Below are 17,853 nucleotides of genomic sequence, written 5' to 3'. Positions count from 1 at the left end.
TTCTCCGTTGTGATGTCCCCGCTGTCCGGCCTCTCTTATATAGGTATGGGGTATGGCCATCCAATGACATCGCCCAGAAAGCCTGCCCCTTGTGACGTCACTTTTTTTTTTTTACATACAGCTTTCAGCGGGGAAGCCCGCTGACAGCTGATGACTCATCGGTTGTTAAGAATGCGGTGGTCAGCTTCCCGGCCCCCTTCTTAGCAACCAGCTATATACAGTGCGTTTAAAGAGAAAAAAAAACACAAAACACAAAATGTATGAAAACTGCATGCAAAAACGTTTAAAAAATTAGGGTTTAAAAACACAAAACGCACTGCAAAACGTGCTTGGAAATGCATCGAGCGCAGCCGCATAGATGTGAACCTAAACTAAGGGCCTTTTCACAATGCTCTGTAGCAAAAGCTTATGCGATTTTACCACAATTTTGCTGTGTTTCTTGTGCATTTCTGGTGCGTTTTTGGGTTGCCTGCACCTGTGAAAAATAGACATGTGACTGAAAAACTCACCAAAACACGTCACAGTGCGTTTTTTACCACGATTTTACCTCAATTTTTCCATTCATTTCAGTGGGAAGCTGCATTTTTGGTGCGGTTTTGAAAACCGCACCAAAGATGCATCCTGCAAGACTTTTCAAAATGCACCGCACCCACAGCGCAGTGGTGTGAAGAAGTCCAGGAAGGGAAACATTTTTCTTGCATTCTTCTTGCAAGGAAAAGACGCAGGAAAAATGTATCAGTGTGAAAGGGGCCTAACTTCAATCGTGCTTAGATCGTCCATTTGGCATTTTGAAGTGTGCAGGAGATGAAAGATGAGATAACAGCCTATGTGGAGCAGAGCTGTAGTATTGAAAACAGGAGAAGTGTGTCCTGGGTTCTGCAAAGTTCACACTATACAATGCGATTGTACAATCTCTTTTAGATCTACCATTAACTATGTAGTGCAAGGGCCTGTCTTTTTTTTTTTTTGTGATTTTCCAACGTTTTGGTAAATCTAAATGAAATTGTACAGAGATTGTACAAACAGATTGCATAGTGTATAACCATCTTTATACAAGTACATAGGCGCATTTTCCCTCATCCTGCATAGGGCAGATTATCCACCTGAATGGGTTGCCCTACATGCAACAATCGCCCCAAAGAAGCTTCAGAACTTTTTTTTCAGAGCGGAGCTTTTGGGCATTTTTTACTGTGATGTTTGAGGCGGCGCTGTTCTGAAATGCAAAGAAATAAACAGATGTGAATGGAGCCTCGTTGTTCTTGTGTAAATCCACCAATTTCACTTTCAGGCCCCATTCACATCTAGCACAGTGGGAGCACACTTTTTTTGGCTCGTCTTTACCGTGACACGCACAGAAGAGGAGATGTCGGCAGCTGAATTAAAGGGGAGAGAGAGGAGAGAACACAGCCTGCTATGGGGACACACTGGACGAAGATTCCTCAGCCCCAGCACTGACAACACAGTGAGTTGTATTACCCTGCACTGCACCTAGCATGGAGCTCCACAGAACAAAATCATTCATCCAATCCCTCCAGGCTTGTATACTGACACCAACAAGACCTGTGATAAAGATTGTCTGTGGGGCATACAGAACACAGACAGACTGTATTCCTTCCTGCCAGCACAAGTCATATGGTACTTACAGAGACTCTGACAGGGAGAAAATAATCTGGGATGTCCAAGTGTTCTGTGACTGTCCATCCATCCATCATCTTTAATAGGGATGAGCCGAACACCCCCCGGTTCGGTTCGCACCAGAACCTGCGAACGGACCGAAAGTTCGCACGAACATTAGAACCCCATTGACGTCTATGGGACTCGAACGTTCGAAATCAAAAGTGCTCATTTTAAAGGCTAATTTGCATGGTATTGTCCTAAAAAGGGTTTGGGGACCCGGGTCCTACCCCAGGGGACATGTATCAATGCAAAAAAAACTTTTAAAAACGGCCGTTTTTTCGGGAGCAGTGATTTTAATGATGCTTAAAGTAAAAAAAAAAAGTGAAATATTCCTTTAAATATCGTACCTGAGGGGTGTCTATAGTATGCCTGTAAAGTGACGCGTGTTTCCCGTGTTTAGAACAGTCCCTGCACCAAATGTCATTTTTAAAGGAAAAAATCTCATTTAAAACTGCTTGCGGGTTTAATGTAATGTCGGGTCCTGGCAATATGGATGAAAATCAGTGAGACAAACGGCATGGGTACCCCCCAGTCCATTACCAGGCCCTTTGGGTCTTGTATGGATATTAAGGGGAACCCCGCACCCAAATTAAAATAAGGAAAGGTGTGGGGCCACCAGGCCCTATATACTCTGAACAGCAGTATACAGGCTGTAGGTTTGTTGTTAAGTAGAATCTCTTTGTAATTTTGAACGGGTACATTTTTAACGTGGTTAGCTCCAGCCAAAAAATCTTTTTTAAGCTTTTTGGAAAACATAGGGAAGGGTTATCACCCCTGTGACATTTGTTTTGCTGTCTTTCCTCCTCTTCAGAAGATTTCACCTCACTTTTTGTCCCAATGGATTGGAAAGCATCAGTGGAAAGGAGAAATGTTTTTCCCATATTAACTCTTACAGGAGAGAATTTCCCTTCCTAGGGGTAGATTTATTCTCACTTCCTGTTGTCTCCTTCCGTTTGCAAGTAGGAGTTGTTTGTAAGTTAGTTGTTTGAAAGTAGGGTCCTGCCCTATATACTCAGCAGAAATTTGGGCCTTAGGTGTTGCTGTGGCCACAACACTGTAAGCCCTCACAGGGCTCTGCTGTGAAATATTAGATCAAGAATTGTAATTACATGCCCCTGTTGAACAGGAGCTGAAAAATTAGGCCTTAGGCACTGGTGCTGGTGCCACAACACTGCAACCCCTCACAGACACTCTAGTTGGAATGCAGGAACGAGCCCTGCTGCAAAGTATTGCATCAAAAATTGTAATTACACGCCCCTGTTAAACAAGGGCTGAAAAATTGGGCCTTAGGCACTGGTGCTGGTGCCACAACACTGCAACCCCTCACAGACACTCTAGTTGGAATGCAGGAACGAGCCCTGCTGCAAAGTATTACATCAAAAATCGTAATTACACGCCCCTGTTAAACAGGGGCTGAAAAATTGTGCCTTAGGCACTGGTGGTGGCACCCAGAACCAAAAATGTTCTTACAAGCTATCAGCGTGATGATTGAGGAGGAAGAGGATAATTACTCAGGGATAGTCACTCAGCATCAGCATAGGCAGTCTTTGAAGGGATCTGAGATTTAAAAAAAAATTATTCGGTTACATCAGCATCAGGTGCTTGGTAGCTGGTGGTGATCCAAGACTCATTCATTTTTATGAAGGTCAGTCGATCGACCGAGTCAGTGGACAGACGCACCCTGTGATCGGTTACCACGCCTCCAGCAGCACTGAATGTGCGTTCCGAAAGAACGCTGGTCGCAGGACAGGCCAGTAGCTCAATTGCATACTGTGCAAGCTCTGGCCAGTGATCCATCCTCAAGACCCAGTAACCCAGAGGATTTTCGGTGGGAAAGGTGTCCAAGTCTGATCTTGCCCCTAGGTATTCCTGCACCATGTAAAACAGACGCTGGCGATGGTTGCTGGAACCGATCATACCTTGGGGCTGCGGACCAAAAAATTGTCTGAACGCATCGGTCAGACGACCACCTTCTCCACCGCTCCTTCTTTGACTGACCGAAGCCTCAGCAACACGTTGTCCAGAAACAGGAGTTTGTAACCTCCCAGTCTCTGGGAACGCGTTGCACAGACCTTTTTGCAAGGCCTCCCGAAGATGTTTCATCCTCTGCTCCCTCTGCGATGGCAAGATAAGGTCCGCAACCTTACCCTTGTAACGTGGATCAAGGAGGGTTGCCAGCCAGTATTGGTCCTTCTCCTTGATACCACGAATATGAGGATCCTTACGCAGGCTTTGCAGGATCAGGGAGGCCATGCAGCGTAGGTTTGCTGAGGCATTCGGTCCGGAGTCCTCTGGGTCACTAAGGACGACATGGTCCGCAGCCACCTCCTCCCAGCCACGTACAAGTCCATGTGTTTCTTGGGACTGATCCCTTAAAGACTGCTGCTGATGCTGAGTGCCAGGCTCCACCTCCATACTGACACAATCTTCCTCCTCCTCCTCCTCCTCTTCCTCCTCGTCCTCTTCCTGTGTGATCGGCGGGCACGCAGGAACACTGTCTGGATAAAGGGGGCCTTGAGAGCTAAGGAAGTCCTCCTCTTCCTTCCTCTGTTCTGCCTCAAGTGCCCTGTCCATTATTCCATGCAGCGTGTGCTCCAACAGGTGGACAAGGGGGACAGTGTCACTGATGCATGCACTGTCACTGCTCACCATCCTCGTGGCCTCCTCAAATGGTGACAGGACAGTGCATGCATCCCTGATCATGGCCCACTGGCGTAGGGAAAAAAACCCAGCTCCCCTGACCCTGTCCTGGTGTCATAGTCGCACAGGTACTCATTGATGGCCCTCTGCTGCGTGTGCAGCCGCTGCAGCATGGCCAACGTTGAGTTCCACCTGGTGGGCATGTCACAGATTAGGCGGTTCTTGGGCAGGTTAAACTCCTTTTGGAGGTCCGTCAGCCGAGCACTGGCATTATATGACCGGCGGAAATGCACACAGACTTTCCTGGCCTGCCTCAGGACATCCTGTAAGCCCGGGTACCTGCCCAAGAACCGCTGCACCACCAAGTTAAGGACGTGAGCCAAACAGGGCACATGGGTCATTTGTCCCTGTCGGAGGGCAGAGAGGAGGTTGGTGCCATTGTCGCAAACCACCATTCCTGCCTTAAGTTGGCGTGGCGTCAACCACCTCTGAACCTGCCCCTGCAGAGCTGACAGAACCTCTGCCCCAGTGTGGCTCCTGTCCCCCAAGCACACCAGCTCAAGCACCGCATGGCATCTTTTGGCCTGCGTACTTGCGTAGCCCCTTGAACGACTACGGAGCACCGCTGGTTCCGAGGAAGAGGCCATGGAGGAAGAAGAAGAGGAGGGGGTGGAGGAGAGAGGTGTGTCACAATCATTAGCATTTTGGAGGCGTGGTGGCGGAACAACCTCCAACACTACTGCACCTTGTCCTGCATCCTTCCCAGCTGCCAGCAGAGTCACCCAATGCGCCGTGAAACTTAGGTAACGTCCCTGTCCATGCCTGCTGGACCATGAGTCAGCGGTAATATGCACCTTACCGCTGACCGCCCTGTCCAGCGAGGCATGGACATTGCCTTCCACATGCTGGTAGAGAGCCGGAATCACCTTCCGTGAGAAAAAGTGGCGTTTGAGTACCTGCCACTGAGGAACCGCACATTCCACAAACTCACGGAAGGGGGCAGAGTCTACCAACTGAAAAGGCAGCAGTTGAAGTGCTAGCAATTTTGCCAAGCTAGCATTCAACCGTTGGGCATGTGGATGGCTGGGAGCAAACTTCTTTCGGCGGTGCAGCAGCTGGGGCAGGGAAATTTGCCTGGTACAATCTGACGTCGGTGTACCAAAATCAGATTGCCCACAAGTACGTGGCTGTGACACACCTAATTCTACACCTTCATTCCTCTCAGTGCAGGTCTCAGAGAGGACTGAAGGTCTAGTGGGGTTGGAAATCTCAGCTGATGAGGAGCAAGCAGAGGTCCTCTTTGTTCTTTGGTGTGGGTCTTTTAGATACGCTTGCCAACGAACTGCATGGCAGGTCAACATATGTCTGGTCAAGCATGTGGTACCCAAGCGGGAGATGTTTTGGCCACGCGAGATACGCTTGAGACATATGTTGCAAATAGCAGCGGTGCGATCTGATGCACTCGTCTCAAAAAAGGCCCACACCAAAGAACTTTTTGAATAATGCGCAGAGACTGCAGCGCCCTGCACATGTGGAGCTTTGGGGTGTGATGCAGTCAATGTGCTGCCCTTAGGCTGGCCCCTGGAGGGCATCCTGCCTCGTTGGTGATGTGCCGCCTCCTCCTCCTCCTCCTCCTCCTCTCTCCTATCAGGCACCCACGTTGAGTCAGTGACCTCATCATCCCCTCCCTCCTCATCACTGGAGCAAACCTGGCAGTATGCTGCAGCAGGGGGAGCATGACTGCCAGTTTGCTGTCCTTCTTGGGCACCCCCTCTGTCCGTGCTCGTGTTACTGCCTTCATCGAGCTCAGTATCATCATCAGAGCCTTCCAAACGCTGGGCATCCTCCTGGAGCATGTACCCAACACTGTGGTCAAACAGTTCGAGGGACTCCTCAGGAGGACATGGTGGGGCTAGGGAAGGAGTCACTGATGACATTGAGCCGAGGGAAGAGGCCGCTGCTTTGCCAGACAAAGTACCCTGGGCATGGGTGAGAGAGGATGAGGAGGATGAGGACGGCTTGGTCATCCACTCGACCAAGTCTTCCGCATGTTGCGGCTCAACATGGCCAGCTGCCGAAAAAAAGGCCTAGCGTGTCCCATGGCCACGTGCTGATGAGGATGCACCGTCTCCACGACCAGCACTAGACACAGAGCCTGCTTGCCCTCTCTTATTGGCTTGTGACTGTCTGCCTCTCCTTCTTGGCCTTCCAGACATACTAATGGCCTGTAGCTGCACTAAGCTGGGATATATATATATATATATATATATAAATATATATATATGTACTGATACTGCAGCTAGCAAAATCAACTGCCTGCCTGTAGTATGAGAACACCACCAACCTTCTACAGGTAGCTTTAGCTGAACACTGTGAGGTGGACGCACCCCACTAACTTGTAGGTTTAGCAGAACACTGTGAGCAGGACGCACTGCACTAACTGTAAATAGTCTAGCTGCCTGACTGTGGTACTAATAGGATCAAAAGAACACCAGCAATTTTCTTCAGGTAGCTGTATTTACTGTAACAAGACAAGCCTGCCTGTCAGTAAGAAGATAACAGAAACGGATCTAGCTGAACACTGTGAGCAGGACGCACCCCACTAGCTTGTAGGTTTAGCTGAACACTGTGAGGTGGACGCACCCCACTAACTTGTAGGTTTAGCTGAACACTGTGAGCAGGACGCACCCCACTAACTTGTAGGTTTAGCAGAACACTGTGAGCAGGACGCACTGCACTAACTGTAAATAGTCTAGCTGTCTGACTGTGGTACTAATAGGATCAAAAGAACATCAGTAATTTTCTTTAAAATACTGTAACAAGACAAGCCTGCCTGTCAGTAAGAAGATAACAGGAATGGATCTAGCTGAACACTGTGAGCAGGACGCACCCCACTAGCTTGTAGGTTTAGCTGAACACTGTGAGGTGGACGCACCCCACTAACTTGTAGGTTTAGCTGAACACTGTGAGCAGGACACACCCCACTAACTTGTAGGTTTAGCAGAACACTGTGAGCAGGACGCACTGCACTAACTGTAAATAGTCTAGCTGCCTGACTGTGGTACTAATAGGATCAAAAGAACACCAGCAATTTTCTTTAAAATACTGTAACAAGACAAGCCTGCCTGTCAGTAAGAAGATAACAGGAACGGATCTAGCTGAACACTGTGAGCAGGACGCACCCCACTAGCTTGTAGGTTTAGCTGAACACTGTGAGGTGGACGCACCCCACTAACTTGTAGATTTAGCTGAACACTGTGAGCAGGACGCACCCCACTAACTTGTAGGTTTAGCAGAACACTGTGAGCAGGACGCACTGCACTAACTGTAAATAGTCTAGCTGCCTGACTGTGGTACTAATAGGATCAAAAGAACACCAGCAATTTTCTTCAGGTAGCTGTATTTACTGTAACAAGACAAGCCTGCCTGTCAGTAAGAAGATAACAGGAACGGATCTAGCTGAACACTGTGAGCAGGACGCACCCCACTAGCTTGTAGGTTTAGCTGAACACTGTGAGGTGGACGCACCCCACTAACTTGTAGGTTTAGCTGAACACTGTGAGCAGGACGCACCCCACTAACTTGTAGGTTTAGCAGAACACTGTGAGCAGGACGCACTGCACTAACTGTAAATAGTCTAGCTGCCTGACTGTGGTACTAATAGGATCAAAAGAACACCAGCAATTTTCTTCAGGTAGCTGTATTTACTGTAACAAGACAAGCCTGCCTGTCAGTAAGAAGATAACAGAAACGGATCTAGCTGAACACTGTGAGCAGGACGCACCCCACTAGCTTGTAGGTTTAGCTGAACACTGTGAGGTGGACGCACCCCACTAACTTGTAGGTTTAGCTGAACACTGTGAGCAGGACGCACCCCACTAACTTGTAGGTTTAGCAGAACACTGTGAGCAGGACGCACTGCACTAACTGTAAATAGTCTAGCTGCCTGACTGTGGTACTAATAGGATCAAAAGAACACCAGTAATTTTCTTTAAAATACTGTAACAAGACAAGCCTGCCTGTCAGTAAGAAGATAACAGGAACGGATCTAGCTGAACACTGTGAGCAGGACGCACCCCACTAGCTTGTAGGTTTAGCTGAACACTGTGAGGTGGACGCACCCCACTAACTTGTAGATTTAGCTGAACACTGTGAGCAGGACGCACCCCACTAACTTGTAGGTTTAGCAGAACACTGTGAGCAGGACGCACTGCACTAACTGTAAATAGTCTAGCTGCCTGACTGTGGTACTAATAGGATCAAAAGAACACCAGCAATTTTCTTCAGGTAGCTGTATTTACTGTAACAAGACAAGCCTGCCTGTCAGTAAGAAGATAACAGGAACGGATCTAGCTGAACACTGTGAGCAGGACGCACCCCACTAGCTTGTAGGTTTAGCTGAACACTGTGAGGTGGACGCACCCCACTAACTTGTAGGTTTAGCTGAACACTGTGAGCAGGACGCACCCCACTAACTTGTAGGTTTAGCAGAACACTGTGAGCAGGACGCACTGCACTAACTGTAAATAGTCTAGCTGCCTGACTGTGGTACTAATAGGATCAAAAGAACACCAGCAATTTTCTTCAGGTAGCTGTATTTACTGTAACAAGACAAGCCTGCCTGTCAGTAAGAAGATAACAGAAACGGATCTAGCTGAACACTGTGAGCAGGACGCACCCCACTAGCTTGTAGGTTTAGCTGAACACTGTGAGGTGGATGCACCCCACTAACTTGTAGGTTTAGCTGAACACTGTGAGCAGGACGCACCCCACTTACTTGTAGGTTTAGCAGAACACTGTGGGCAGGACGCACTGCACTAACTGTAAATAGTCTAGCTGCCTGACTGTGGTACTAATAGGATCAAAAGAACACCAGTAATTTTCTTTAAAATACTGTAACAAGACAAGCCTGCCTGTCAGTAAGAAGATAACAGGAACGGATCTAGCTGAACACTGTGAGCAGGACGCACTGCACTAAATGTAAATAGTCTAGCTGCCTGACTGTGGTACTAATAGGATCAAAAGAACACCAGTAATTTTCTTCAAAATACTGTAACAAGACAAGCCTGCCTGTCAGTAGGAATATAACAGGAACGGATCTAGCTGAACACTGTGAGCAGGATGCACTGCACTAAATGTAAATAGTCTAGAAGATAACAGGAACGGATCTAGCTAAACTGAATACAGTGTATATATATATATATATATATGCAACACCTGGGATGCATATATATACACAATACACTTTAAGTGCAGCTAACTGACTGACTGTCCTGCCTAATCTAGCTAACTCAAATGAAATGACACTGTCTCTCTCTCTCTAAGCACACCGGAACACACTGCACAGGGCCGCCGTGCAGGCGGCCTTATATAGTGTGGGGCGTGTACTAAATCCCCTGAGCCATAATTGGCCAAAGCCTCCTTGGCTTTGGCCAATTATGGCTCTCTGTTAAGGCGGCGCTGTGATTGGCCAAGCATGCGGGTCATAGTGCATGCTTGGCCAATCATCAGCAAGCAATGCACTGCGATGCCGCAGTGAATTATGGGCCGTGACGCGCCACACGAATTTGGCGCGAACGGCCCATATCGTTCGCAATTCGGCGAACGATCGAACAGCCGATTTTCGAGTCGAACATGGGTTCGACTCGAACACGAAGCTCATCCCTAATCTTTAACATAAATGTTGCTGGTGTCACAATACAAGAAGAATGGATTGAAAAATGACAGGATATTGTCTGGTGGCATTCTACTAAACCTATGTTTACCACACTTTAGTAACAAGGGCTCTTGAATGTAGTGCCCTCCTTATGATTCCATTGTGTACATAGTGCCCTCCTGATCCTTCCAATGTGTACATAGTGCCCTCCTGATCCTTCCAATGTGTACATATTGCCCTCCTGATGATTCCAATGTGTACATAGTGCCCTCCTGATTCCTCCAATGTGTACATAGTGCCCTCCTGATCCCTCCACTGTATACATAGTGCCCTCCTGATTCCTCCACTGTGTACATAGTGCCCTCCTGATTCCTCCACTGTGTACATAGTGCCCTCCTGATCCCTCCACTGTGTACATAGTGCCCTCCTGATTCCTCCACTGTGTACATAGTGCCCTCCTGATTCCTCCACTGTGTACATAGTGCCCTCCTGATCCCTCCACTGTGTACATAGTGCCCTCCTGATCCCTCCACTACTCTACTACTACACTATGGAGAGCCTTCTTTTTTATCTTCAATCTTGCGGATTGGGAGAAACTTCTTTCTAGGAAAGGCCCATGGAGACTGGAGAAAAAGTTACCTAAGATCTCTTGGACCTTGTGAGGATAGCTTCAACAACAGGCTGGCCGTTTACTGTTGCCCCACCTATAGGATTGGGAGAAAACTTTCTTCTTGGAAAAGACTGTGGAGACCGGACAAAACCTGCAGTGATCCCTTGAAAGCTGCGAGGAAAGCTTCAACAACAGGCTGGTCGTTCACTGTTGCCCCATTAGACCCGTTGGGGTCTATCTATAAGGTGAGAGGCTAGCACTACTGGTGGAGGATTGCAGAAAGACATGTTTACCATCTTACATCTTTAATTTGGACTCTTTCACCTGTCCTTATCCCCCTTATCTACTCTGATTTATATTTTTCACTTTAGAACTGATCATCCCTCTGAGTCACCTGATTTTTTTGGAAGCTGATTACTCCTGGGAAACAATTTACTTTTAGTTTAGTTTTATGTGATACACTTTATTGGATTTCATTGCATTATTGCTCAGATATATATTATGGGATGCACCTTTTAGGACTTTGAACGCTTTTATATGAGTTTATATTTGCCATGAGCATCTGAGAAATTTCTTTTTTTTTTTTTGACGTGCTATATTAGCGCTACTTTACTACACGAGACACATTTTTAGAGGTGTTGGTTACACTATAGAAGTTTAGCAGCTTTTTTCATTTAGCACTTTATATGTATGCACTTTATTAATTAGCACTTTATTTGTATTGATACACTGTTGGTAGCACATTAGTACTTTGCCATATCATGTATAATTTATGGCCAGCCTAAGATGAACTTTACAGAACCCAGGACACACTTCTCCTGTTTTCAATACTACTCTGCTCCACATAGGCTGTTATCTCATCTCTTATTTCCTGCACACTTCAAAATGCCAAATGAACGATCTATGCAAGAGTTAAAAGTTAAAGCGGACCATTTTTTTCAACTTTCCATCTATTAAATCTTCTGCCCTTGTTGTTTTGACTTTGGATAGTAAAAACATGCACATGGAAGAGGGTAGGTAGGTAGGAGGGTGTATGATGCAGGGTGTGTGCTAATGAGGTCAGTTGGTCAACTCCTTCCTGTGTCATGACCTATAGTCTGTCCAGGAAGTGAGGCAGAAGTAATGGAGAAGTGTTTTTGAACAGCCATGAGGACAGTGAGGTAAGTGTGTGTAGAATAAATAGAAAGCTGTTTTATTTTTTGCGAAAAAAGGACATTAATGCTATATTGATAGGAGAGCTGGAATTTAGAAAAAAAGCCTTTAAACACAAAAATCGTAACTAATGCCGCGTACACATGATCAGGATTTTGGTCGGAAAAAGATATGATGGCTTTTCCGACGGGATTCCGCTCAAGCTTGCCTTGCATACACATGGTCACACAAAAGTTCGTTAAGAACGCGGTGACATACAACACAATGACAAGCCGAGAAAATGAAGCTCAATGCTTCCGAGCATGCGTCGAATTGTTTCCGAGCATGCGTAGGAATTTTGCGCGTCGGAATTGCTACAGACGATCGCATTTTCGGATTTGAACTTTTTCCGACCGAAAAATAGAGAACCTGCTCTCAATCTTTTGCTGCCTGGAATTCGGCCAGCAAAAGTCCGATGGAGCATACACACGTTCGCATTTTCTGACCAAAAGCTCACATCGGTCTTTTGCTGGCCAAATTTCCGATCGTGTGTATGCAGCATACGAATGGAAAGGGTAATAACTTTTTTTTTTTTGTCAGACCAGCTAGTTTTATTGCTATAGAAGACTGATGCAGTAGTGTCCTGTGTGGAACTGTGTGGATTGGATGCCAGTAAATAATTCAACTATTTAGTATTTAGGTTAGTGGAGGACATGACCACATTTGGTCAGTGATGTCACAGGCATCCCTGTGGCATCAATGGTCATGTTCATACATGGTAAATGATGTCACAAGGGAGACCCAACCCCATATGTATATACAGTCACAGCTTTCATCCACTCGTTCTGTCAGTCAGCAAGAGTGAAGCAATGGGACCAGACATGTGTCAGCAGGTGGCTTCTTTTCTTTAGGTGCATCCATCAGCATTGGGCATCATGATTGACGTGGATCTACATTGCTGGACAACATAAATGATGGTGGATGTATGTCATGAAAAGGTTCACCCGTTGGTGGCGCTATCGGTCTCCTGGATCGCAGTACCAGTGTCCACCAGCGGGTGTCTTTCAACACCTAAGACCTGTAATAAGACTCACCTGCTGGTGGCACTGTTGCAGCCTTGGGTCGTAGTACCGGTGTCCACCAGCGGGTGTATTCCGGCAGTGTGGAGCAGACAGCACCCTCTGCGCTCAGGTGTAACGTGAGGTCAAATCACTGCAGTCTGATAAATACCCGGCAAGCCCTCACATCCTTGCCTTGGTGTCTCTCTCCCTGTGCCCTGATCTTGCTGCTTGTTATCTTGGCCTTGAGCCTGCATCTGTCCTGACCTGATCCGATCCCATCCTGGGCCTGTCCCTCCGGTTTCCTGATTTCCCTGATCCCTGCCCTGCAGCCTATCCATCCATCCTCTCCCTGTCCTGTTGGTTCCCCGTCCTTTACCATCTGACTGACCTCCTTGTGTATGACCTCAGCCTGGCTTTTGTTACGATTACGGTATTTCCCATCTATTTGTTTGTGGGTCTATGGTTGTTTTGCACTGTTATATTTCATTTATTTGTCACCCATTTAATAAACACCATTATTTTTCACTTACCTGTGTTTCTGGTTCCTTCTGTGCAGTCCACACAGTCTGGTCTACTAAATTCCCTGACAATGTACATCTTGGGACATTTTTATGGAAATATTTTGTGAATAACATCATAGGCATCCCAGTGACATAATTGAATATAGTCATGTCTATATATGGTCAGTTACATCAGCAAAGATATCCATCCCTTTGTATATATTAGCTGTCATGCATTCAATCTGTCATTTGTCAGGTGTGAAGCAACAGGACCATATGTGCATCGTTGGGTGATGTTTTTTTTCTTTCAGCAGTTCGGGGGGAGTCAGACATCATGAATGACATGAATCTACTTTGCTGGATGATTGGCGTTGGATCTACAACATAGGGCATTTTTTTTTATTAACCTATACCCACTCACATATGCAGCAGCAAACCGGTGAGCTTTATTGCCCACATACCACACATATGCATCACAGGGTGGCTAATGTTTCTGTGCTGAGTGCACGCTTCCAGCACAGAGACCAAGTTCTCAAAGACAGCTTTTGACCCCCATTAACAATTGGAAGCCAGTGGGACCGGCTCCTGATCATGTGACTGCTCTGTTACAGTAGTCACATGACCGCTGATCCTTTCTGCCCCTTGGGCACTCAGAACCTTTTAAAAGGGACACTAGGGTAGATGGGAAGGAAGATGAATTCTAGGTGTGGGTATTTTATATATATGTAGCACCCTTCTAGGTAGGTGCTATTATAGTTAGCTGTTAAGTTGTGTTTTTGTAGGCAGTGTGTTTTGTAGGCACTGTAGGCAGTGTGGCTGCAATTGTTTGACAGTCAAAAGCATAGTCTGCTCACTGTAATCAATGAGGATGCATAACTCCCAACTATCCCTGATTTTGAGGAACTGTCCCTGATTTGGAGCAATGTCCCTCTGTCCCTCATTCTTCCTCATTTGTCCCTCCTTTTGGTCTGATCTTTATAGATGTATATAAAATGCACTTTTTATCTATCAAAAAGGGTTTTCCAGTGTTAAACCTTTCATCTGATTTAAAATCTGAATCTGAATCTAAATTGCTGCATTTGTAAATTCCAAAAGCCAATATAAAAGAATAGTAGTGGTAAAAAAGCACTTGTGGGTTTAACCAATCTTGTTTTTTGTGCAATTCCCCTTTAAGGGGGCGTGAGCCATATTCCTGCATACTTTTGCTGATAGGTGTCTCTCATTCTCATTGCAAAAAGTTGGGAGGTATGAGGATGCAATCTGCTAGTTAGGTTAGTTCAGTATGTTCAGCTGCTGCCAGTCTGACCTATAGCTTCCTCTGTATACAGGAGACTTGAGAAGTTTCTGGATAGTAGGTGTGAAGCTATGCAGATGGCAGCATGGATATTTATACATCCCCAGCCTTTCCCAGAGAGGCAGTCTGTGAAGGGGGTTGAGAGACTGTATTTATTCAGTTCTGGGTCTTGTCCCAGAGTGGAGGAGTCCAGCCTGAGGGGGGCACGCAGAGACCTGGGTGCTTAGAAGAAGCTGACTAAGGGGGGGCTATCTGCCACAGATCTATCTGGTATCATTGGAGGGCATCGCTAGGAAGTTAGGAAGGAGGCATCCATTTGGCCTTGTTAGTATAGACATCTGGACATGCTGGATCTTGGTGACCTTGAGCTCTAGCTACCCCTCTGGTGCCTAGTTTATAATCAGCTGTGGGTCTGTTAAAGGTTACACTATCTGGTGTCCTGAAGAGCTCTGTCCAGAAACTATGATATTTTAAAGGACTTTGCTCTACTGCCCCTGGACGACGTAACTCTATTACGAAACGCGTAGGGCGGAGCGACGCGCTTGCGTCACCTCTCATCGCTGTTGTGGTTACAAGCAGGACGGGTTGGTCTGTGAGCTTACCGGCCGGTGCTCCAGACATTTCAGGCACTTACTTTACTACCATCATGTGAGTGCAATTACTGTTACTTATTTTTAATAAAGGTAAATGGTTTTACACTATTGGAGCCTTTTTATTTTTCATGGTGCATCCATCCTATTGCGGGTTGGTGTCTAAAACATGCCAGTTTGAGTATCTATGCCACAGTAGCTACGCCCTGGTTGTGCCATTATCCCAAGTTTTTCAGCTCATCGGCTGTGGTCCAGAGGAATTATCCCTTTCAAGCTTTCTCTGATCCTCTGTAGTGGGGGATCATGAGTCTCTGGTAAGCGGCCATTGTTTACTTGTGGTGGTAGATTGAGCACTATCTCAACATACAGCAGAGATCATACAGCTTTTTATGGACTCTTTAGTTACTTATCACATTGGTGATTAAGTCATATTCGTGTATGGACTCATGTGCATTCACTTATTAATATTATTTATTAATCTTATTTTCACTTATTTCACATTTCATTATATCATTTAATTTGGTGTTATGTCACTTTGATATGTTCATATTTTTGTATTCACTTTGTACATTTTGTATGATATGCATTCAGGGATTTATTGCTGATTGGTGATCATTTACATGCATGTCAGTTTTCAGCGCAATTCCAATTTTTCCCAATTTATCATCTACTGTGTTTGTGTTGCGCAGAGGAATTGCTGCTTTTCAACTTGCACAACTATTTAGTTTTGTTATTTTGTTGTTTGTTTCACCAGAGCGCAGTTTCTTTCCCCCTTTTTTTCTTTGCTCTACCGGCTCTGCTACAACCACTACTAAAAGTGATTGTAAAGTTAGATGGTTTTTTACCTTAACTCCAAAGACATGCTGGGAGGTTAAAGCGGGATTCCGTCATTAAAAAAAAAAATTTCAAAGTCAACAGCTACAAACACTGCTGACTTTAAATAAGTACTTACCTGTCCTGGGTGCCCGCGATGTCAGCCGTCCGAGGCCAACCTGTCCCTCGGCTCTCGGGTCCCGGCACCGCCATCCTAGGTAAGGGAAACAGGCAGTGGAGCCTTGCGGCTTCACTGCCAGTTTCCTACTGCGCATGTGCGAGCGGCGCTGTGCTTTGTGAATGGGACGCGATGTGGTGTGGGACACACACAGTTCCCATAACACACCGCGCCCCGTTCCCCAGAAGACAACGCGGGGAGAAGAAGATTGAAGATCACCGCGGTGTAGGAAGAGGCAGATTAGGAAGACTGTCTAGCAACAGCCATTTCACGTAAGTAAAAAATGTTTTTTTCTTTTCCTCCATTTTTTTAGGTGTTTTTTGGTGCATTTTTTTTTTTCAGGGTGGACCTCCACTTTAATCAATTCCTGTCTAGTATGTGCATGTATGAATGTGAGTTAGGGACCTTAGATTGTAAGTTATTTGAGGGCATGGACTGATGTGAATGTACAATGTGTATGTAAAGCGCTGCGTAATTTGACGGCGCTATACAAGTAACTGAAATAAATAAATAATAATAATGCATGCTATACATTTGGATAAAAAACCTTCTGTGTGCAGCAGCCCCCCATATCCCCCTAATACTTACCTGAGCCTATCTCGATCCAGTGATACTGCAGGAGAGTCTTGGCTGCCCAGGACTCTTCCTCCTTATTGGCTGAGATTGGCTCCCACTGCTGTCAATCAAGGTCAGTGAGGAGAGACAGGGGGCGGGGCCGAACCATGGCTCTGTGTCTGAATGGACACAGAGCAGCGGTTCGGGTGTTCCCATAACAAGCTGCATGCTGTGGGGGCACTCGGCAGGAGGGAGGGGCCAGGGGCGCTGAAGAGGGACATGAGAGGTGGAGGAGCTGGGCTGCTCTGTGCAAAACCACTGTACAGAGGAGGTGAGTATAACGTGTTTGTTATTTTTAAAGAAAAAAAACTGAGACTTTAGTATCACTTTAACCACTTGCCTACAGGGCACTTTCACCCCCTTCCTGCCCAGACCAATTTTCAGCGCTCTCACACTTTGAAATACAATTACTCAGTCATGCAACACTGTACACAAATGAAATTTGCGTCCTTTCACACAAATAGAGCTTTCTTTTGGTGGTATTAAATCACTAGTGGGTTTTTTTATTATTTGTGCTATAAATAAAAAAAGACTGAAAATTTGGTGAAAATATGCCTTTTTCTTTGTTTCTGTCATAAAATTTTGCAAATTAGTAATATTTCTTCATAAATGTTGGCCAAAATTTATACGACTACATATCTTTGGTAAAAATAACCCTAATTAGTGTATATTATTTGGTTTTTGTGAAAGTTATAGAGTCTACAAGCTATGGTGCAAATCATTGAAAATTGATCACACCTGATCACACCTAATGTACTGTAGACCTATCTCATTTCTTGAGACACTAACAAGCCAGGAAAGTACAAATACCCACAAAATGACCCCATTTTGGAAATTACAAATCTCATTTCTCAACCACCTATTACACTTTTGAAGGCCCTGGAGCACCAGGACAATGGAAACGCCCACAAAATGACCCCATTTTGGAAAGCAGACCCCCCAATGTATAATCTATGAGGCATAATGAGTCTTTTGAACTGTTCCTTTTTTTACAGAAGTTTTAGGAAAATGTGGGGAAAAAAAATTAAAACACATTTTTTTTTCCACAAAGTTGTCCATTTTTAAGATATTTCCAAACACATAGCATG

Source organism: Aquarana catesbeiana, linkage group LG12, assembly GCF_042186555.1.
Source record: "Aquarana catesbeiana isolate 2022-GZ linkage group LG12, ASM4218655v1, whole genome shotgun sequence".
Lineage (NCBI taxonomy): Eukaryota > Metazoa > Chordata > Amphibia > Anura > Ranidae > Aquarana > Aquarana catesbeiana.
The sequence above is the reverse complement of the archived record's forward strand: the minus strand, read 5'-3'. Positions refer to the sequence as shown.